This window comes from Manis javanica, chromosome 4, assembly GCF_040802235.1.
Source record: "Manis javanica isolate MJ-LG chromosome 4, MJ_LKY, whole genome shotgun sequence".
NCBI classification, from domain to species: Eukaryota; Metazoa; Chordata; class Mammalia; order Pholidota; family Manidae; genus Manis; species Manis javanica.
This window is the reverse complement of record NC_133159.1, coordinates 151,769,295-151,791,740: the sequence shown is the minus strand read 5'-3', so window position 1 is coordinate 151,791,740 and position 22,446 is coordinate 151,769,295. Positions and strand designations below refer to the sequence as shown.

Here is a 22,446-nt window from a genome sequence, read left to right as displayed (position 1 = left end):
CATTTCCAGGCAGAGCAAGGGCAGCAATTCCTATTCAGATCTGACCCTGGGACTAGGGATGGCTGGTCCCACCCTGACCTCTTCCCTGCCACCCACGGTCTCTGGCTCCCGGTAGCTTATTTCTCACTGACACCACTCACTGGCTCCAGGAAACGCTGAGCTCCTTTTTCTCCAGTGTGTGTTTCGGGAAAAAAAAAAAAAAACTTCATTTTTAAAAACTTGGGAGAAGATTAGGAAGGTAAAAACTGAAGGTTTGCTGGAAAACAAGAAAAAAAAAAAAACCACCCCTAGCAGTTCTAAGTACAGTCTTCTGAATATTTGGGAACCACACTCAGATAAGCTAAACTCATGACCTAGGTTGTTTTGAGGGCAGAATTTCAGGATCTAATGAGGTCTTCAGACTCTTGGAAAACTCCAGTTTTTACAGAAATAAAGTTCCAGTGAACAAGAGTTCTGATAGTCCCTGTGTGATGGGAATATGACTAAAAGTGGAGTCATCTAGTCAGGGAGCAGCCATGGGGGCAGATCAAAGATAGTCTTCGTTCTGTGAAGAAGACGCACCGCCTCCTCTGCTCCCCCCAGACCACAGCTCCCGTCCTGACCACCTCCTCACAGGCCATAAATGAAGAACATCAGCCTCTCTGTTCTTTGGCCAGTTAAGCCTCTGAGAATGGAAAACCGAACTCAGGAATTCATTTGGAAGAAAGAATCACTGGTTGATTAATTTGTTTCCTTGCCATTAGACTTGGTTTAGGTCCCTGTTCACTACAGATTGTTCCCAGATCTGGCCAGAGCCAGAGCTCCGTGAGGGTGTCCGTTACAGCCTTGGCCTTTGCTGGGCTTCTACGCGAGGGGCTGCTAAGAGCTGCGGGGAAAGGGGTGTGACTCAGAGGTGATTCCTTTTTAGGGAAAATAGAATAAAAAGTTAGGGCAAATGACTTGTACTAGAAAATGCATTGTTTCAGTGAAGAAGGTTTTGAAGGTGTGAAAGAGGATAGAAAACAGATGCCACTCCTGATACTCAGTGGTAAAATGAGACAGCCTGGCCTCTTCTTTCTAAAGTTCTTCACTTCCAAATTCTTTGGCTGACGATCCGGGGAGAGCATTAGCAACATTAGCAATAGACACCTCTGACATTCATACCATGTAGCCCTTTATAAATGATACTCTTCATAAGTTGTTACACAAGATTAACCGAGATGGCCTTTCTCTTTGTCATTATACCTGGAAATGTTTGGGATAGAACGCGATCATCTTGCCATTCCTCTTGAGAATGCTTTGTAACAAGTGACGGCTCCCCAGCCCTTGGGGTGTCAGTGAGCCCTCCCTTCCTTCCACAGGTGGAAAGCAAGGCCAGGTGACTTCTGGTGATTGGGTGCTTTGGACCCATTTTGGACCATCAAAACTGCAACTTTCTGGCATGTGTTTATTTGCCTTTCTTTGAACCTCAGGGATGTGGAAGGATGTTAGACAAAGATGTTCTAGTCTGGGTCTTCTGTGAACTCCACTGAGTGATTCAAAGGTGCGTAATTTCTAGCATAAAACAGAAAGTGAAGTGACTGTAGATAATCTCCTTGGGCACTAATGTGTTCAGGAATATCAATTATTAGGAAACCAATGCTGGGAACACTTGGGATGTGAGGAGTTCCCCTAAAGTCACAATCTTTGATCACTTTCACTGCTCTTTGAGTAACTTCCTGCCATTACTGCCCCAGCCCATTTAGGGTTTATTCTTCAAAGATGATGCTTCTGGGAACATTGCCCTGCTCCTGAGTGACTCCTCCCCAGCATGTCCTAGACCAGATGGCCAGATTGCCTCTTTACTGTGGTGTGTGGAAATATCAGGCTATAACTACCCTCGTGAGTAATGACATGCCTGGGCTTATTGCTCACCTCAGCTCCAGTTGCCACAGCAATAGTTGCACCATCATCTCCATTTCAACTTCCTCTTTCACTCTGTCTGTCACCCTCTCTCATAACCTTCTCTCTTCGTAAGCTAGAGGTCTCTCCCCTGACCCCCAACTGTCACAGACAAACAGGAGTCTTTCCAGATGTACCTCAACTTCATAATGCCATGTGCATGCAAGACAGTTCCCCCCCAGATGTAATCATTCTTGACTTGGCAGACTCTCTGGGTTATGCTCCCCACAAAATACCCCAACCCAGAGTTCCTTTCTAGGCATGTCTCCTAAGGGAGAAAGTCTAAAAATATACCTCCAAGCTGTTTTTTCTTTCAGCTATTATACCTTTCATCAGAGACATTTATAAATTTTTGCTCACAGTATCTCCAGATATTCACAATTATTGTACCCACCATACATCACCAGCCTATTTGAATGTCAGAGTTTGTATTTCCATTTGTTATGCAATACCAACATGAGTATATATAAAACCTAATTCCAGTTAAATTAAAATAGACATAGCCACATACATGGGACCCTTGAACAACATGAGTTTGAACTGCATGGGTTCACTTATAAGTCAATAAGTATGTTGAAAAATATTTGGAGATTTGTGACAACTTGAAAAAATATTTTCTCTTTTTATTGTAAGAATATAGTATATAATACATATAACAAACAAAATATGTATTAATCGACTATGTGATTGGTAAGGCTTTTGGGAAACAGTAGGCTATTAAAAGTTAACTTTCAGGGGGAGTCAAAAGTTATATGCAGATTTTCAATGGCACAGGGATTGGTGCCCCTAACCCCTGCATTGTGTAAAGGTCAAATGAGGAGCATCTACTTTTTGCATTTTTAGTTATTTGTTTCATAAAAGTAAGATGTACATGTTGTAACAATTCAAAAAATATAAAAGGGTCTAAAGCCAAATTAATATTCCCACCCTCCAGTTTTGCAGTAAGAGGTGCCAGTAGCATGGCATACACTAATATATATCTGGACGTGTGTAATGTCTTTATTCAAATGTTATCACACACTCTACATACTGTTAGTCTTTAACTCTTTTTTATTTGATATACCATACCTATTTTTCTTTATTAATATACAAATGTCTCCAATTTTTCTATTTTTTTTAATGAACTAGTTCTTAAGAGTAAAAAGATGAAGAGTTAAAGTAATAAATGTACATAGTCAAAAATGTAAACAACAGGAAATGAGCATATAACTGAAAGTATCTTATCTTTCCTCAGACCCCAAGTTTCCCTTTCTCAGAATCCACAACTTTGAGCACCTCTCTCATGGCTTGCTCCCAAAATTTGTAATAACAGATCTCTCTCAAATAAATGTCTACTTCTTTCCCCCTTCCTTCATACTCATAGGTTAGAAAAACAAAAACTTTTTGCCTTATAAATGCTCGGGGTCTTCATGACATCACAGGGCACTGAATAGAAGTCAGACATGTCTCAGGGAAAACTGCATTCCACCTGCAGTTGATAGAAGAGAATTATGATAGCTTAAAGCGGGAAAGAGCATGTCCATTACAAGTCCAGAAGTCTCTAACTTTCTGCAGGTTACTGACCTGGTTGAAACTATTGAAAGCTACTCCTGAAGAAACTTTTGAAAAATAAGCATATATGTGTTTGCCTATAACTACAGGAGGTTCACAGATGTCCCAAAGCCCAACCATGAGCTCCGAGTTAAGAACATCTGATCCTGCCCAGTCTCTTTCCTTCTCTCACCCTTAATTGTACAGAGAGGAAACTGGGGCCCAGGTAGGCACACATCACAGCATGAGACAGAGGTGTAGTTGGCACCAAAGGCTCCTGACACCTAGTCCAGTGCTTGATGTAGGTGGCATGGCCATGAGGACACCCTTTATTTAAATCTTACTCTGCACCCAAAAAAGAAGTGAGATCATTGTGCAAATGAGCAGTGTGGTGAATCTTCCTGAATTATACCGTAGGAGAGCACGGACCACAGAGTTATTGGATGATAGATTGTCTAGTATGCCTGTTGGTCAGTGTCTTCATCAGGGATCTCCAAAGAACCAGAATCAATAGGATGTGTGTGCATAGAAGTATTTATTTCAAGGAATTGGCTTATGCTGTTATGGAGTCTAGCAAATCCAGAATCTCAGGATGGGCCAGCAGCCTAGAGATCCGAAGAAGAAGCAGTGTTACAGTTCAGAGCCCTCTGCTACAGAATTCCTTCTTGCTTTGGGATCAGTCTTCATTATATGAAGGCCTTCAGTTGATTGGACGAGGCCCACCCATCCAATCTCCAGAAGGAGAGTAATCTGCTTTATTCAAAGTCCACCAAATTAAATGCTAATTTCATTCCAAAAAACACCCTCCAACTTGACACACAAAATTAACCACCACAGTCAATCTTGTGCTTCCTCAAACAGGCCACAATCCACTGGGAAGCATTTGAACCTAAAAGAGCATTCCTGAAATAAGAAGATGCATTTTTATTACCCTTTCATCATAAAATCAGAAATACATAATTTCTGATACCAACAACTCACTAATGAACTGTATGTAGGTTGTAGCAAAATTATACTGAAACCAGCAATTTTATTCCCAAATGATACTAAATTTGAAAATTTACTTGGTTTCTTGGAAGTGTCCAGAATTTCAGCAAACGCCTGTACTTTAAGAGCCATTACTTCTTTAGGTAAATATGTATTGGGCACTTACTATTGGCTAGGAATTGTGTTAGCAATTGGGGAATTGTAACTGTTCTTATGTCAAAAAACTTAGAGTTTAATGAGAAGAGTAGACAAGGAAAATCCCTCCCCACTTTTTCTCCAGTTAATGCTCTGAAAAAGGTTTGCAGTATGTTAAGGAAACACATTCTCAAAGATAATTTCTCTATCAGAATTCATTCCCTCGTTATGTTTACTGTAAACTCTTGCTTCCAAGATAGAGAGTCAAGGGTCCCTCTGGCTGACTTGCTTAACCTTCTTTAGTTACTCCATCATAAATTCTCTAACTCTAGAGTTCAGTTTTCCTACAGTGGTTTATTCAGAACAAAATTATTTTAACAATTTCCAGGTATAATATAGAATGGGGAACAAGAAATTGGGGCCCAAAGCATAATTTACCACTTCATCTGGGAAGGGAAGCCACATTGTCTGACTGGGAGTCCCAAGAAGCAAAAATAGAAGACTGTCTCAGGGAGGCAGCTGGGTATACGATGGATTTCTGAAATAAGGGTTCCATTAATAAGGTCACTGTGTTGTACTGTTACGTTAGCAATTATCACAGAGGAAGTTAGTCTGGGATTAGGACCAGATTTTCCAAAGCTGAACTTGTAAACACCATGGAAATAGACTTTCCTGTTGGTGATGGAAAGATTGACATTTAACAGCAGACTTCTGTGCAGCCACAACAGGTCTAATTATTCTGAAGCTTGACCAAGCGTGTGGATTGTTTAGATTACGGTTTTGTGGGTGTTTCAATTTCTGGTTCACTGAGAAATAGCTTTAAACTGTAGATCCAGAAATTTTACCTCTGATACTTTTGTGCTGTGCTAGCCTAGGTTGTCTCTGTAGCTGAGGAGCAGGTTCTCGATTGTATTAACTATTTAATATAAGGTATAGCATGGGCTGGTTATGGGAAGCCCAGTTCTGTTGTCCTAAATCAGCTGAAAGTTCTCCTGAAACCTATTGGACTTTTGTTCTAGAATAGTTTATGCTCCAGTTAAGAATTTACAAATTAAGCAATGGGTATGTATATTTCACTGAATATTGGGAATAAGAGAGTGCACACTTTTTTTTCCCCCTAAACTCACGACAGAATGAACCAAACCTTAATTTGGTTGAAGAAAATTTGTTTCTTCATTTCAAATAGGGTCTAATATCTGGAACAGATTAAAATGGTAAGAAGCTTAATGTTGTTTACTTTTGAGCCAACAAATAAAACATTGTTGGAAAACAGCCCTATTACCCAGAAGAGAGAGAAATGAGAAAGATGGACAATTAGGTCAAGTCCAAAGTATACTTTGTTTTGACCATACCTTATTAACTTGTCCTGGATCAGAAAAGGAGAGCTAAAAATTGTTTATAAAAATATTTATCATGGTAATATTAAGTAGTAAGCTTTTGAAGCTACTCAGAACATTATAAAAGAAACACTCAGATGTTTTTTGTTTCAAGCTGGCTGGTTATCTACAAAATCAGACTTAAGACACATTCTGGGAGAGTTTATCCATGTACAAAAATTGGCTACAATTATTTCTTTCAAAATATTGTGGAATAAACTTCATATAATGAAACAGAGGTTTGAAATGGAGCAGAGACCAGTTTGAAGAAAGTCCTGATCCTAGTAAAAAAATATTTTTCTTAATAGTATTAAAAATCACTGAAATTAATAATAATTTCAATGCCCAATGGACATGCTCTTTTGCCAGGTGATGTAAGCAGTAACGGGGGCCACTATGTGTGATCGTGTTGAAATAGGATTCAAGGATGATTATATTGGCAGCTTATCCTTGGGAGTCTCTTACTGCTGTGAGAAACAAGAAAAGGGGTAATGCTAGAATGAGAAATGTTTTCATTAGCAGTGAGTCTCATTAAAGTCTATGAAGCGGTTGGCTTTCTTCTACAAAATGACACTAAAGGACATCTCAGTGACCCTGGCTATTGTGATTTAGCAGCTCAAATATTTTGGGGGATATGAGCTAACGTGACCAAAATAAGGTTTCTAGAAAAATATTAGACGTTTGGTAGATATAAGATATTTCTATACATTCTAATCATATAGAAATTTAGAACTGTTTTACAGACTTCCCTGCTTATATCTTCAATTTCTTTTAATCTCATTGGCACCTTCCCTCAACTTATGAATAGGTTTAATTACGTTATTTTTTTTAGTTTCCTTTAATAGTTTATCTTTGTAGCTATTTTTTTTACATAGCTAATAAGTGTCTGAAAGATTAGTATACTTTCATTATATGTATTTCCTTATGTGTATCATTTTGAATTCACTAAAATCATCCTTATAATAATTGTTGTTGCTCAAGTCATCACTGACTTCCTAATTTCCAAATGCCAAAATCAATGGGTTAGGTCCCCATCCCATTTGATCTCTAAGACACTAACACTACCACAATCTCCTCTTTAAAAATCCTCTCCTCCTTTGAAATTTGGAGGACATTCCCCTCTGGCTCTCCTCCTATCTCTGCTTCCCATTCTCCTTTATGTGAGCTTCTCTTCCTCTCCCCTAGCTGTAAGTATCCCAGTAGGTTCCTTCCTAGTCTTCTCCTCAGTCATTGTGAACAATCTCATTCCTCCCATGGCTTTAGCAAATACTTGTTCCCAGCCCAGGAGTCCCAAAGTTCAACAACCATTCAAAAGCTCAACGATCATACATAGGCACTGGAAATAGTGAAGACAAGGTATCTGACATCAAAGACCTTAGAGTTTAGAGTAGGAACAGACACAGATAATTTCTTTATAGAGGGTATTATGCTTAAAGAACTACTTCTTTTTTAATTGCCTCCCTCTAGCTCCCATCTCCCTTTCTAACTTTGCCTATATACTCCCAATGTCTTCAACTAGTTACTTTTCAGTCACCACAAATTAGACCTGTAAAAGTGAGAATAATCTATTCCGCATCCCACACTTGCCCAATACCCTAAGCCTTTATCTTGTGCTGATATTCCCTGTCTTGGTTAATAATAAAACCATACATGCAGTTGCCTAAACTTGAAGTCCCATGTCCTTTTCCATCTATTTCCTCCTTCTCACCTTTTACATACAAATAATCACCCTTAAGCATTGCTCATATCTGTTTTCCCTTCTTTCTTTTTGGTAACTTCTATCCTTTCCTTATTTTAATCTTTCTCTCTCTCCTGTATTATTCAGTTTTCTGTATGGTCTCCTTGCCCCTCAAATCTTCCTTTCTAAATCCAATCATCATTAGAAATAGCATTTCATTTCACATCTTAGGGCTGTTTTCCATTTCACCCAGCTAGCTAGGCAGTCACCTTAAAAATTGTTTGTTGAGCTGCTGTTAAGTACCACCCACTCACTGCACTAGGGACAGAGGACACAACTGCATAGAATCAATTCCTAGCCTTAGGAAACTCATGATCTAAGGAGGGTAGAAGATCATTTAAATGGATAATTGGCAATTCTCTGTAAATAAATGATGAAACAGGAGAATGCAAAATATACAAAATGTAGAGGGGTTACCATTCTGGATTTTTCCATGCTTTACAAAGGCCCCTTATTATATTTATAAGTAGAAAAGTAATAAATCCACCAAATGAAGGCTCATGATGTCATGTGCAGTTCTTTTAAGATTCTCCGTAAGAATTCTTTGGAAATAGGAAATACATATCTCAGCTTAAAATAGTTAACTTTTAACCAAACAAAAATTTTCAGGTATAAATTTCTACTCAACCCCTCTATAAAACCATACAGTCTAACACAGCAAGTTCATTTGCTCTGGGGTGATATCCCCGGTGTGAGAAAGACCCCAGGGAGTGAGTTGGCACCCACTTACTCAGCCTCATTTTGTCCCCTCTACCCTTGCTCTGTGTCCTCAGGCACCAGATTGTTCTAATCTTTGGTACACTCAGTGCGGCCTCAAGGCCTTTGCACATACTGTTCCCTCTGCCTGAAACACTCATACCATCCATTGTTGTTAACTTGTTCATACTTTAGGTCAGTGGTTCTCAAATGCATGTGAGCGCTTGGCAGTGTTTGGAGACATGTATGGTGATCACCCTGGCAGGGAGGGTGCTACCAGCAGCCAGTGGGTGGAGGCCATGGATGCCGCTAAACAGCCTACAGTGCACAGGACACCCTCACCGCAAAGAGCTTCCTGGCCCAAAAGGTCAAGAGTGCTGAAATGGAGAAACCCTGCTTTAGGTCTCAGCCTAGGGATTTCTTTGTGCAAATCATGGCTCCTTGTTATTCTCTGTCAAGCACACTGTTGTTTTCCTGTGAGCACCTCTCTTCCTAAAAATGTATCATTTGAGGGGCTGTGTGTAAAATTGTAATATTTCCAGAATATCTCGCCTGGCTTTAGTGCATTTGCATATCCTCATGGAAAGAAGTTCATCTCCACATCAATGGGTAATTACCTGGGCAACTGAGGGCGTGTCTGAACCTGAGAGTTTAAAAGGAGAGGCTGGCTTGCTGGCTTGCTTCTTCAGGAGCAGAGGAGAGAGAGGCTCTGGACTGCAGTTTGTAAGCAATAAATGGGTTTTAAATTTATTTCTTCCTTTGACTGATTTGGGTTTTTAGAGGTATTTTGCCCTGGAATTTCCTCTCCCTGGACTTACAGGGGCCATGTGGGCTTTGCTTGCCATCTTATCCCCAGGGCCTGACTCAGAGGGAAGTCCAGTGAATATCTGTTGGAAGGGAAAGGGAGAAAAGGGCAAAGGAAACAAGACAGGTAGAGGGACCTAATTTCCTGAGCCCTGAATCTGTTATTAATTTGCTGATATAATTAGTTATGTGTTTTTTTTTCTTATCTACAAAACAGGAATGATAATCCATTTCTGCTTTTGTGGCTTGGGTTGGGGGAGGAAGAAATGTGCTTCTCTCTGGGATCTGGCGGAGAGTGCCTGGGGAGGGGAGGGACCCCTGCACCGGGAGCAGCGATCTGCACAAAAGCAGATCAGGAGAGAAGGGCCAGAAGGGTGACAGGAGAGCGTGGCTTCCGTCAGAACAGAGAAGAGGCCGCAGTGCCCAGGAGTGGGTGTCTGTGGTCCTGAATCACCTGCACATCCCCGCAGGGCTGGCCAAGGGCAGGGGGAGTGCAGTCTGTGGAGAGGCGTTTGATGGTAGGAGGGAGACACAAGCTGTCCTAGGAGGGAGATGCAGCACCAAACAAGGAAGACACCCTCAAAGCTTCTAATCAGCATTTCAGCTTCAAGAGGATCATCTAGTAGATGAGGGAGAAGGATGGAGGCTTTTGCAAGGAGAGAACTCCAAAGGGCCTCCTTGGACAGGTGGTAAGCTCACGACAGGAGGAACAAGTGGATAGCTGGCACTCCTGTCTGCAGAAGGTGAACTGAACTGGTGAGGGCTTGTGAGTGAAGCGGTGGAGCACAGGCAGGAAAGGGAACCCACCTTCCAAAGGGCAGCATGTGGGGGCCAGTCCTGTGACTGGAGGCGGGAGGTGGCAGGCAGCAGGAAGAAGCTAGGCAGAGAGTCGGCAAAGAATGCTGCCATGTTACATGCTCGTTTCTCTGACATTCCCATGTTCTGCATAAAGTTGTTAAATGTCATAACATTCTTACCACTGGATTTCTGGTGGAAAAGAGAGAAAGGGCCGAATTTCATATGTGAGTGTGAAGCTGTAGGGACTCGGGGGGAGGCAGAGAGAAGCTGAAAGAAATGGAAAATGCAGTTGTGGGGAGAGCTTTGTGGGTCCTCAGGCTTGCTCTCAGCTCTGAATCCCCAACCTCTTGGGACCTGGGCACGTAGACTTATGTTGGGATGAAGACAGATGTTGAGTGAAAACTTACATAGTGGGTCTCAGCAACTGGGTGATTGGTATTGTCATTTAATAAGAGGAACTACCCTAGAAGAGGAGCAGGTTGTTTGTGCTGTTTAGGAGAAAGATGAAGTCAGTTTGGGATATGTTGACATAGAGATACCCTATGAGACCTTCAAGTGGGATGTTCAATAGGCAGCTAAATATCCAGGGTGGGATTTCAAAAAAGCTAGAGAAAAAACTGGAAATCATCAACAAATAATAATAAAGCAAGAGGAGTGGAAAAACATGTCTTACGAGAGGTGAATCATGGAATTCAAAAATCCAGGCAGAGGGAATAGTTTTGCATTACTTAGACAAGGCATTTTTTCAATTCTGTGGATTTTTTTTCTTTAACATCCAGATTTCTTCCTTTGGGGAAAAAAAACCCCACCCAATTAAAAAAAAAAGCAAAGCAAACAAAACAAAAAATCTGACACCACCTTCTCTTCTAATACTGTCTTTAAACAAGCTTATCTTGCCTGGTCCTTTCAGCATCAAGTCAGTAATGACTCCCCCAAGGGAAGGAGGCAGGCATGGAAATTGAATTAAATTCTAACAAAATGAGCCAATGTATTTCCCCTTTGTTTATGTGCAATCTTGTTTAATCCCAGTTGTGACTGATACCTCTGATAAAAGAACCCTGCATCTGTGGCTGATTTAAACAGTGTTGTGCAACACATACCCTGTCATGACCAAACCTTTTAACTTTGTATTGTTTATAGAGGAGTTTTTTCATTTTTGCTTTTTTCCTTGAGCAAATGGTGGGATGCACATGAACTCTGAGACAAAAGATCTAGCTTTCCATACCAGCCCTGTATTTCAGCTGAGTAACTTTTAGTTCCTTCTCTCAGACAGAACGTAACAATTGCCATCAGGGGCTCCAAGACTCAAACTTGCCTGGTGTGAGGTGGGAGCTAATGCAGACACTGTCAGTTGCCTGCGTGATGTCTATGTTCTCCATCATTCTTTCCAGTTTTGTTCAGGGTGGCAGTGTGCCCAACTGTTAGCTTGAATCATAGGAAATTGCTTTTTTATCAGTTAAATATGCTGAGATATTGGCAACTTCATGTGGTTCCTTCTAAAGCAAACAAAATCTCTTTTCCTCACTTTTCTTACTACGACGGATGGCACAGAGTTCTTCTGGTCAATGAGATGTTGGAGGCGGTGTGTGTGGAAGTCTTTCCTAAATAAAGAGATGAAGCCCATAAAGACATGGTGCCTGGAAGAGCAACTGACATATTGAAATGGTGAGGATGAAAATCATATACTAGAGATGGTGGAGCAGACTGAAGCTAGAAGGACTCTTTATCTGTGATCATTTCATGAACAAATAAACCTCTACTGGTTTGAGTCACAGCGTAGTTGGGTTTTCTGTTGTTTGCAGCTGATGGAGATACTTGGTGATGTTGGACTCACCATTAGCTTCTCTTCACCTCCTTCCTGATCGTCATCCCATTTTTAAAAACTTCAAGGCTTCTCAACTCTGAAGTAAGTCCAATATACTAGATGGAAATGTGTATAGCAGTTGTTTAGTGAAATTAAATTTTCAGGGAATATTCAAATATTATATGAAACCCCCTTCTCAGAACAATCACTATAATTTCTTGAGCACATACTATGTGCTAGGTATCATGCTAAGCCCCTTGCATACAGTTCTCATTTAACCTCAAAACAAGCCTGTTAGGACACTAATGCCAATCAGTGCCCACATTTTGTAGAGAAGAAACACAAGAAAGAGGTTAATCCATTTGTTTAAACTGCACAGTTTCTAATAGGCTGAAACTAGAATAGAATTCATGTCTCTTCCCAGCCACTGTGCTACACTGCCTTGGTTCATTCCTTGTGCAAAGTCTGCCAAAGGGTTCCCTCCTTGCAGAGTTTTCGTTTCATTTTTCTATCCTGCCTTTCTCTGTAACAACACTGTCTGATAAAACTTTCTGTGATGGCGGAAGTACTCTATATCTGCCCCCTTCAATACAGTAGCTGTTAGCTACATGTGGTCATTGAAGACTAAGAAATGGAATTTTTTCAACAAAAATTATGAAATTACTTAGGAATAAATTGTGTTTTCTTCCACTTTTATCACCACGTAGTTGACACATAACATCGTATTAGTTTAAGGTGTCTAACATAACAATCTTATAAATATATACATATGTGTGCATGTGCATATATATGTTGCAAAGTGATTACCACAGTACGTTTAGTTAGCATTGATTGCCTCACATAGCTACAAGTTTTTTTTCTTGTGATGCAAACTGTTAAGGTCTACTTTCTCAGCAATTTTCAAATATACAATCCAGTATTGTTAACTATAGTCACCATGCTGTACATTACTACGTCCCCAGAACTTATTTATCTTGTAACTGACTGAAAGTTTGTACATTTTAACCACCTTCACCCATTTCTCAACCCCCAGCCTCTGTAACCACCAATCTGTTCTCTGTTTCTATAAGTTTTAACTCCACACATAAGTGAGATCGTAATAGTATTTGTTTTTCTCTGACTTATTTCACTTAGCATAATTCCCTCTGGGTCCATCCATGTTGTCCCAAATGGCAGGGTTTCCTTCTTTTTTGTAGCTGAATGATATTCCATTGTCTATACATACCACATTTTCTTTATTCATCCACTGACAGACACTTGGATTGTTGCTATGTCTTGGCTATTGTAAATAATTCCGTGATGAACATGGGGGTGCAAACATATCTTTGAAATAGTGATTTCATTTCCTTCAAATATATACCCACAAGTGGGATTGCTGGGTCATATGGCAGTTCTATTTTTAATTTTTTGAGGACCCTCCATACTATTTTCCACAGTGGCTGCATCAGTGTATGGGATTCCCTTTTCTCTACATCCTTACCAGCACTTGCTATCTTTCTGAATTTTTAATTTTAAATAATTTAATTTAGTCACATGAGGCCAGAGGCTGCTGTATCAGACAGTGATGCTTTAGAAGCCCATAGCCAGGTCTAGTCCCTTAGGTGCCTGCTCTTGAGGACTATGTGCTTGATAGACCTGACATTTTCCAGGCCTGGTGGTTGTCTCTTGTAGACCTTTCTTATGGAACTGACTAGAAGGAATCAGAGGCATAAAGCCTTTTGGCAGAACCCACATCCTTTTTCAGACTCAGTGCTACAAAAATGACAGCATCTTACTTCAGTGTGTCAAGTGGGACTCTTGTAGCAGAGATAAAATATCAAAGTCACTATGAAATGATGGTAATAAACATGTGACATTTTCGCGGGTTACAAAAGGGTTTATGAGATATTCATTTCTTGAGGTGAGTGATTTATCTGGGAAGTTTGGATATTTAAAAGGCACAGTGATATGAAATGAAAACCAAATGAAAGTCATAAAATCCCATAACACTTTCATATTTCAAAGCTAAAATAGTACCTATAATTTTCCTACTTCCAGCGTAGGCATTAACTTCTCCTTTATTTTATGGTTTGGTTTCTGACACTATGAGTTGGCTGTCTTCATCAGGAAGCCATTGATCTAGTCAGTGGAACCACTTAAGAAAATTATCTATTTATACTTAAGTAACTGGGACAGCTACATGGCTATTTAAACTTCCTTCAAAGGATCAAATTGGATAGGATCACAGAGCAGAACTGGTGACTGTTGCTTCATGTCCCTAATTTGGAACAGGATTTTACATCTGTTAGATGTGGTGAACTTACTTCTCTACTAACTTGCTGTGACTTTGGGCAAATAATTTAACCTGTCTCAACTTCAGTTTCACCATACTTAACAAACTGAAAAAGTGAAGACGGTCTTTTCAACTTCAAAAGTTTGGGTTTTATGGGGAGTTGGACAGCAGCAATGTGTACCCTGGATGAGCAGAGGGAGAAATATTTCAACAGTGAAGTACTGAGGGATTCCAGAAACTGTTGAAGTGGCCCAAACAGGTGGCCCAAGATGAGAAGGAGGAGGAGGAAGACCACGAGGGCTTGTACGACCGTAAGTCAGTGGCTCAGATTTGGGAAGGGACAAGCCACAAGAGCGAATGCACAAGTATGGAAGTTCAAATATGCAGATCCCCTGAAGTTTCTGCCTGCCTGACTTTGACAAAGGGTATAGTGGCAAACGTGAATCGGGTGGTTGCAGAAGGGAAAAGAATGATCATGGAAAAATGACTATGGAAAGAAATGTGGAGGAAGGGAAGGAAGGATACAGGAAAGAGGAACAAAAGGAGAGGAGAGGTCACAGAAGGAAAATTTAAGCGAATGCCACTTACCATGATTTTCCTTAAGTATCTTCTGTCATGATTCTGGGCATGCACTAGTTCAGGCCACAGTCTTCACCCGGCTGGGTCATTGCAGTTCCTTTCTAACTAGTGCCCCTCCCTTCAGTCGTGCTCCCTCTAATCCATTCTGCTTATGCAGCCAAAGTGATTTTCCTAAAACACAGACCTGATGACCATGTCATTCCATTGCTTAACATCCTTCCTCGACCTTGCCATTGCCCCTCTGAGTAGTGTAGATTCTTTAGAATGGCTTTCCAGGATCATCGTGCTCTGTTTCGTATCCGTGGCAGCGGCTGGCAAACTTTTTCTGTAAAAGTCCAGATAGTAAACATTTTGTGCTCTGCAGGTGAAACAGTCTCTGTGGCAACTGCTCACCTCTGCCATCGTGGCAACAGAAGAGCCACAGACACTATGTAAATGAATGGGGATGGCTCTGCTCACAGTACTTATGAAGCCAGGCTGTCCTCCTCAGGCCTTGGTTACTGACCCTTGCTCTACTGTCTCAAGATCAACTCAACCACCCAACCTCTTAACCCCTGCACGCAAGACCCACTGAATTACTTGCAATGCTCTGCTCTCTTTCACTGTTGTGGTTTTGCCCACATTCCTCCCTCAGTCTACATCATCTTTCCCCATCTCTTTGTCCAGTTCACCTCCACTCATCCTTGTGACTCAGTTTACAACCTTCACTATCTCATGCCACTTCTCACATTCTAGTGTAATTAACCTGTTAGCATGTCTCTAGTACCTCACTAAGCTAGAGGCTATTTGAGGGCAGGGAATATATGTTCATTTCTGTAGTAACTGAAATGCTCCTGGCACTTCATAGACACTAAAATCCATTTATAATTATAAGGATTTGATACCCAAGGCATCTCACAGAAGAAAATAAATGCAAGGCTATGACTGATGATTGAGTTTGGAAGACTACAGGCCATATTTTCAATAATTCCAATTCTTAGAGGTAAGGAGTTTACTATAAAGGTCCAGAAAGCAGAAACTGAAATTAATTTGGAGCCCATTTCAGAAGGGAAGGGGCCAGCAACACTGACAGCATTAGGTGACTTCATGGAAGACCTCAAGTCAGTTTTATTAGAGAGGCAATGTTAGAAATGCACGTGGCAAATGGTAAATGTGCGGACAGATCTGAGCTTTGGACTGAAAAATACATGAGCAGTACATTTGTGACAAGGAGAGGATACACCTGCTGTGTTGTTTCCATTAGGAACAGAGAAGAGTTTTACTGGGAGAACCAACAGCCAGAAGCATGCCAAGTAAATCATCTGCGTAGAAAGTGTAAGAATGGAAAACATTTCTGACGTGGAGAACAAAGCCCTGGCAGGGCTTTCCATGGAAGGAGATTATGAATAACTGCCTTGATAAATGGGAAAATCATCCACAAGATTGTCTGGGGAAGAGGCGGGGGCAGCCAGCATTTTGTTGATGACTAATGTGTGTCAAGCACTGCATCTTACCAGTAATAATCTTCACGAAAACGTATGAAGTATGTCCCAACTTTATGGGTGATAAAAAATGAGACTCTGGGGGCATAAACAACCTCTGCAGGGTCACAAATCTCTGTTCTTTCCAATGTGTAGCAGGTGCAGCATAGCCTGATGCAAGCATCCAAGAGAGGAGAATTGAAAGAACTGAACTGGTAATGCCTGCCCAGCTGAACAGAGAACATCTATACTGATTTGAAAAGAGAGAAGATAGGAGGCTAAATGCCCCATCTGGGTACTTACATGTATTTCCTGTCATTCACCACGTTCATTCCCCTTCTTAACAACACTCTGGTTAACTGTTGGAGAGCCACCCACCCCCATTTTATATAAACTTACTGAGATTGTAAGTGTAGAAGCCTTTCACTTCCTTTCCTGCATGGAAGCATAAGGGGTTCTGGGAGATTATTTCTCCTGGATTCTTTCTCAAACTTCCTTGATGCCTAGACTTAGCCAATCAGACTCCATCTCTTAGGAGTTTCAATCTTGACTGGATAGACACAAGGCTGAGGAAATGGGTGGATTTCATTCATTCCAATAGCACCTTGATGACTGATAGTTCCTCTCCTGTTTCCAAACCTGCTTGTCCAGCTTCCCCACTGATTCTCTGACTTAATGTAATTGGAACCAAGGCTCAGAAGAAGAGAATGTTAATCTAGTAGAGAAGAATCACTGAGTCTCAGATAAATCAGAGGTAAAAGTCAATTAGAAGGGTGTGACATAAAGAATTCAGAGAAATCACTAAAGAACTAATTAAAATTACTTGAAGATGGGTCCAAGGCCAGCTTTTAGTAATAATCTGCCAACCAAATAACGTGTAAAAAATGAGAGCAAAGTCACTAAGAGAAGAAATACTCTATTGAATGTAATTTCATGCAACATACAAGTTTGCTTATAAAGAGGAACACTTAATGCATTAAGAAGAAATAGAGTTTGAAAGCCTTCACGCTAAGAAGTGGCAAAGGAAACTGTAGAGGTCTTAGGCATGGTGGGAGAAGATATGTGTATTAAACTCTATCTGTATTTGAAAGATAAATCAAAGCTAAAGAATTCATTGGAAGTTTTATGATGTGGCAATAAAATGGGAAGTGATGTCCTGTTTAAACTTACACAATGTTATATGCCAAATATATCTCAATTTTAAAAGGAATGAATATTCTATCGAGGGAGAGAGGAAAAGAGGATGTTATTAAGAATATCAGTTCTTTCATGCGCACTACAAAGAGGTTGTTGATAGAAATATATTTCCAGTACATGTGGGAAAAGAAGGATAAAGTCAGAAGTGAACAATGAATAGTTTCTGAAGCTACGTATTTAAAAAGAGTTTATTAAGAGAGGTCAAATTGAAAGGGGCTTATTTTTTCAGATTTCCAACAGACTGGAATGTACTAGCCAAAAAATAAAAAAATAAAAGACAAATGATGGGATTTATGTAACATATATGGAATAGAATTTATGACTATAAAATAGAAGACCTTACTATTCTCATCAATTTTTTTAACTTGGTAAACTGATAAAAATATCTGGAGATAAAGCAAACTTTTGTAGTTGAGGAAGAAATGTTAAATTATGAGAAAAGAATGGGCAAGAGAAGTAAAATTTTGCCTCCAAGAACACCAGAGTAGACGGAGCAACTTTACTAATTTTAAAGGAAGTTCTGAAGGAAAGATGTGAGGGTAAGGCCTCGAAGAACAGAAACATTACCATTTTCAGGTATTAATATAGAGGACATGGAATGGACCCTGAAAAATCAAAGATAAGAAAGATGGGACAGAAAAGGCAAAACTGTAAAATCAGTAGAACAGAATCTATTACAGTGATCAAACTTATGAGAAAAAAAACAACAACAATAACCAAAAAGTAAAGGAAGAACTTTTTCCCTATGGCTATTATTTCTTTGACTTTGAAGAACAAATTCACACATCAGGGTCAACATGAATACAGTGCTAGAAGTGGAAAGACATGCAGGAAAGGAGTGACATTTTGCAGTTTATCAATTTGTGAATTCTAAAAAAATACCAGGAGTGTGAATGGCAGAGAGAAGATGGTGGGGAGATGTGCCAAAGTCCTCAACCCATGACACCATGGATGGAGAAATAGTTGAGTCAGAAAGGTTTGAATACAAAATCTACCCCTGTCTTTCTATAGCCATTTGTTGTTGGACAAATCACTGAACCACTGCGTGAGGATATCCTATATCCTAGTTTATAAAGTGAGAGAGAGAAAGAGGGAGAGAGGGAGAGCAGTTACTCCTGTCTTAGAGTTATTTGTAAGAATTACTTGAAAAAAATGAATATAACACACTAGCATAATTTTGAGCACATGAGCTCAATAAATGGTAGCTAGTATTTCATAATCTTTGATGGTAGTTTTGGCAATGAACAGATGACTATGGTACAACACCTTCTTGACTTCTGAGCACAAAGCAGTTGTGAGTACTGGAAGACAGGTCTCCTTTGTAGATGTTCATCAAAATAAGCAATGGAATAATGAAAAGATGGAAAACGCCTTGAGAATATTTGGAACTAGGAAAAAGTACCATCTGCAGGTCAGAAACTTTGAGGAATCTTCAAGAGATATACTTCAGATGGGACCAAATGTTCATTGCTCTCAGCTTAATGCCTGAACACCTCTTCATGAAAAATGCGGAGTCACAGTAAAGTAGGAGACTCCTGAAAATGGATAATTAAGAGAGGCCAGAGAGGGTCAGAAGGGAAATATACCACCTGATCTATCTACTCTCTCTACATCAGTATTGTCTAAAGCACTCCCTAAAGAGGCCCTGAGATTAAGACCTTGGTTATTTTAAGAAGAACGTTAGCAAATAGCCACTTAAGAAGACTATATACCTCTGCAGTTATTCCCGAATTAGAGACCAGATAAAATGCAATGCTGGGAAGTTAACCATGATCCGAGACTTTAAATAAACAGAAAGAAAAAACCGGATGCAGAGAAAGGGGAACCCTCTTACACTGTTTGTGGGAATGTAAATTAGTTCTGCCATTGTGGTAGGTAATATGGAGGTTCCTCAAAAAACTCAAAATAGAAATACCATTTGTCTCAGTAATTCCACTCCTAGGAATTTACACAAAGAAAACAAGAGCCCAGATTCAAAAAGACATGTTTATTTGAAAACCCCTGTGTTTATCACAGCACTATTTACAATAGCCAAGATATGGAAGCAACCTAAGTGTCCATCAGTAGGTGAATGGATAAAGAAGATCTGGTACATATACACAATGGAATATTATTCAGCCATAAGAAGAAAACATCCTACCATTTGCTACAACATGAATGGAGTTAGAGGGTATTATGCTCATTGAAATAAGCCAGGTGGAGAAAGGCAAGTACCAAATGATTTCACTCATTTGTGGAGTATAACAACAAAGCAAAACTGAAGGAACAAAACAGCAGCAGACTCACAGATTCCAAAAAGGGACTAGTGGTTACCAAACGAAAGGGTTTGGGGAAGGAGGGAGAAGGGGATTAAGGGGCATTTTGATGAGCACATACAATGTAGGGAGAGGCCATGGGGAAGACAGTATAGCACAGAGATGACAAGTAGTGACTCTAGCATCTTACTATGCTGATGGACAGTGACTGCAATGGGGTGGGGGGGGACTTGATAATGTGGGTCAATGTAGTAACCACAATGTTGTTCATGAAAAACTTTCATAAGACTGTGTAACAACGATAACTTAAAAAAAAAAAAGGACTGGAGAAAAGCTGTGGTGCTCCAGACTGAGATGGGGAAGTCTGAAAGAGGAGTTTGGAGAGAGTAGGGGAAAGGAATAAGAGTTTGATTTTGACCTCAGTAAGTCTGAGATGCTATAAAACATTAAAGCCTAAGTTATCAGTAGACTGTTAGATACACAGATACATAACTGGATATACATTAAAGTCCTACAGTACATCTGGAATTTATAAAATATTTGTTTTCAATCATCAATTTTTATTCAACATGTAGTAATTAAGCAACAAATTATGTACCAAACACTAAAATAATTTGGATTCTTTTCTCTGATTCTCTTCTATTAGCTGTATAATATTCTACCATATGGCTTTACATCATGTATTTAATCATTTTCTTTGTTTTTCTAAATTTTCAACATTTCAAATAATGCTTCAATGAATATTATTGTATATAAATCTAAAAAAAAATAAAGTACTTATAGGATTAAAAAGATAAAAAGAAAAGAAAAAACTGTGGAAAGAGGGAGTTCACCCATGGGCATTTTCTCACTCCTTAGGTAAGTTCATATAAATTCATAGTTCACCAGTTTTGTAGCTTAAGGTCTGGGAGAAGTTTCAGGTAGACAGTGAGAAAAATCAGTATATATTCTTTAAGGTTGAGAAAACAGGATAAAATCAATATGAGTCCTATGAAGAGGTTTGGTAACATAAATGTTAAAGAACATACCACTTGAAGTACAGTTGTAGGTCTCACATAAAGCAGGTGGTATTTACAGGTAAATGACACTCCGTAACGGGTAAAAGCAATATTCTCTTGGTTTGAACAATGAGAACGTGAAAGCAGAAAGAACTCACTAACACAAATAACCCTGTGTCATAAGGAACACAAGGAAAAGGCAAGAATTCTTGTCTGAAATAATAGCCTGGGAGCAATCAGCAAACAGCACCAGGTAGAATTCACATAATTTCAAAATGAATGAGAAACGAAAAGGCAAAGTACTTTTACAAATACTACAAAAAAGATGTGGGGGAGAAACAATTCTTCCAGTGAATAAACAGGGATCACTTACCAACTTATTATGAGGATAATATAAACTCGATACTAAGAAACCTGCAAAGGGCTTCACAGCAAGGAAATAAACGCCTAAATAAATATAAGCACATGCAGTCGTCATGAGTTGAATGGCTCAAAATTGTTCTCTCTTCTCCCCAAATTAATCTGTAGGTTCCATACAATTCTGATGAGAACAACAGCATGCAGTTTTGTGGGACGGACAGGCTCATCCAAAAATATGTTTGAAAGTGCAAAGGACCAGAAGGAACTAAGATAATCTTTGAGAATAAAAAAATTGAAGGACTTATACTACCATATATGAAGACTTTTTGTAAAGCTATAGGAAATTAAAACATGTGCTCTTGGAGCAAGGAGAGACAGTAATGAACAGAAGAGCCAATTCAGAAGTTAACCCACATATGACACCAGTCACCTAGTTTGTGACAAAAGTGCCAGTACGATGCTGCGGGGAAAGAATCGGTGATTGGGCAAGTGGAGCGCAATCCTTCTAGAATTCCCTAGCTGCCTCTCTCTTCACACCTTTGAGCTTTGGGCGTCACCATCCCTGAGGAAGCCCACCCATCCCTGTGAATACAGCCCCTCTAGGGGCCCTCCTCCAATCATCCTGATTTGAGTGTTCTCCCGTATCTTGTTGGGTCTCTGAGAAACATGAGATAAATGTCATTCAACAACTACAATCACAGTCATTTCTCCTGCTTTTAGGCAGAAATATCCTTTCACTGGCCCAGCCTAAAGCTTTCCCATCTTCTCATAGTTTTAGGGAAAAAGATGCAATGTCTTCTCCCTCAATAACACCTCCAGAATTAAGCCAACTTTAGTTGATAGAAATTTATACTCAGTGAAAATCCACCCCTCTTTGCTTTTCATGCTTGTTACTGAGACCATCGGATGCCAGTGTTAAGAAGGATCTTGGACACCACCAAATCCAGAGGTTTCCAAGTGGGTGATTTGGTTCATGCTCTGATCATGTTCTAAAGTTCAAAAAGATAAACTGAAGTTCTTTCTTCCTTTGTCTGGATAGGACCACGTGAGTTATTCTGTTGTTTGCAGTGTATTTAGTGGACAAAATCTTTCCAAACACATATCCCATATGAAAAGTTTGGGAACTCACCAACCTAGTTTAACCTCCTCCTTGTAGTTCAGAGAGCGCATATCCAAATGCACCCCGTTAGCTTACCGCGTAACTTGGAATACATCCCTGGTTTCCTTGCTCCTAATCAGTCCCTTTTCCATTACACATTCCTTCTTAGATGAAGACTTCCTACCCCAAAATAGCTTTATTATTCATGTTCCCTTGGGATAAATCTCAGAAAAGCACACTACCAGGTAAGTGTAACCTTGCTACTCAAAGTGTCACGGTCACCTGATTGCTTGTTAGAACTGTACTCTCAGCTGTCACCCCATCCTGCGGCATCTTAACAAGATCCCTGGAGAGTCATATACACATGAGAATCTGAGACAGTCTGGTCTGTGGACTTGCTGATTTCAGATCTAGGAGGACCCTGGGGGTATCCAGATG

General features: G+C 39.9%; 1 long non-coding RNA gene across 2 annotated transcripts; it reads left to right on the top strand.

The window, feature by feature from the left end:
• The first annotated feature begins 9,093 nt into the window (after window positions 1–9,093).
• LOC118968493 (uncharacterized) lies at window positions 9,094–21,637 on the top strand. Of its 2 annotated transcripts, XR_012129877.1 has the most exons (4): window positions 9,094–9,105; window positions 11,536–11,649; window positions 11,787–11,890; window positions 21,078–21,637. It is a non-coding gene; the product is annotated as an uncharacterized lncRNA (long non-coding RNA). The 2 variants fall into 2 exon arrangements; XR_005056194.2 differs by lacking the exon at window positions 9,094–9,105 and having other exon boundaries at window positions 11,168–11,649.
• Window positions 21,638–22,446: the final 809 nt, after the last annotated feature.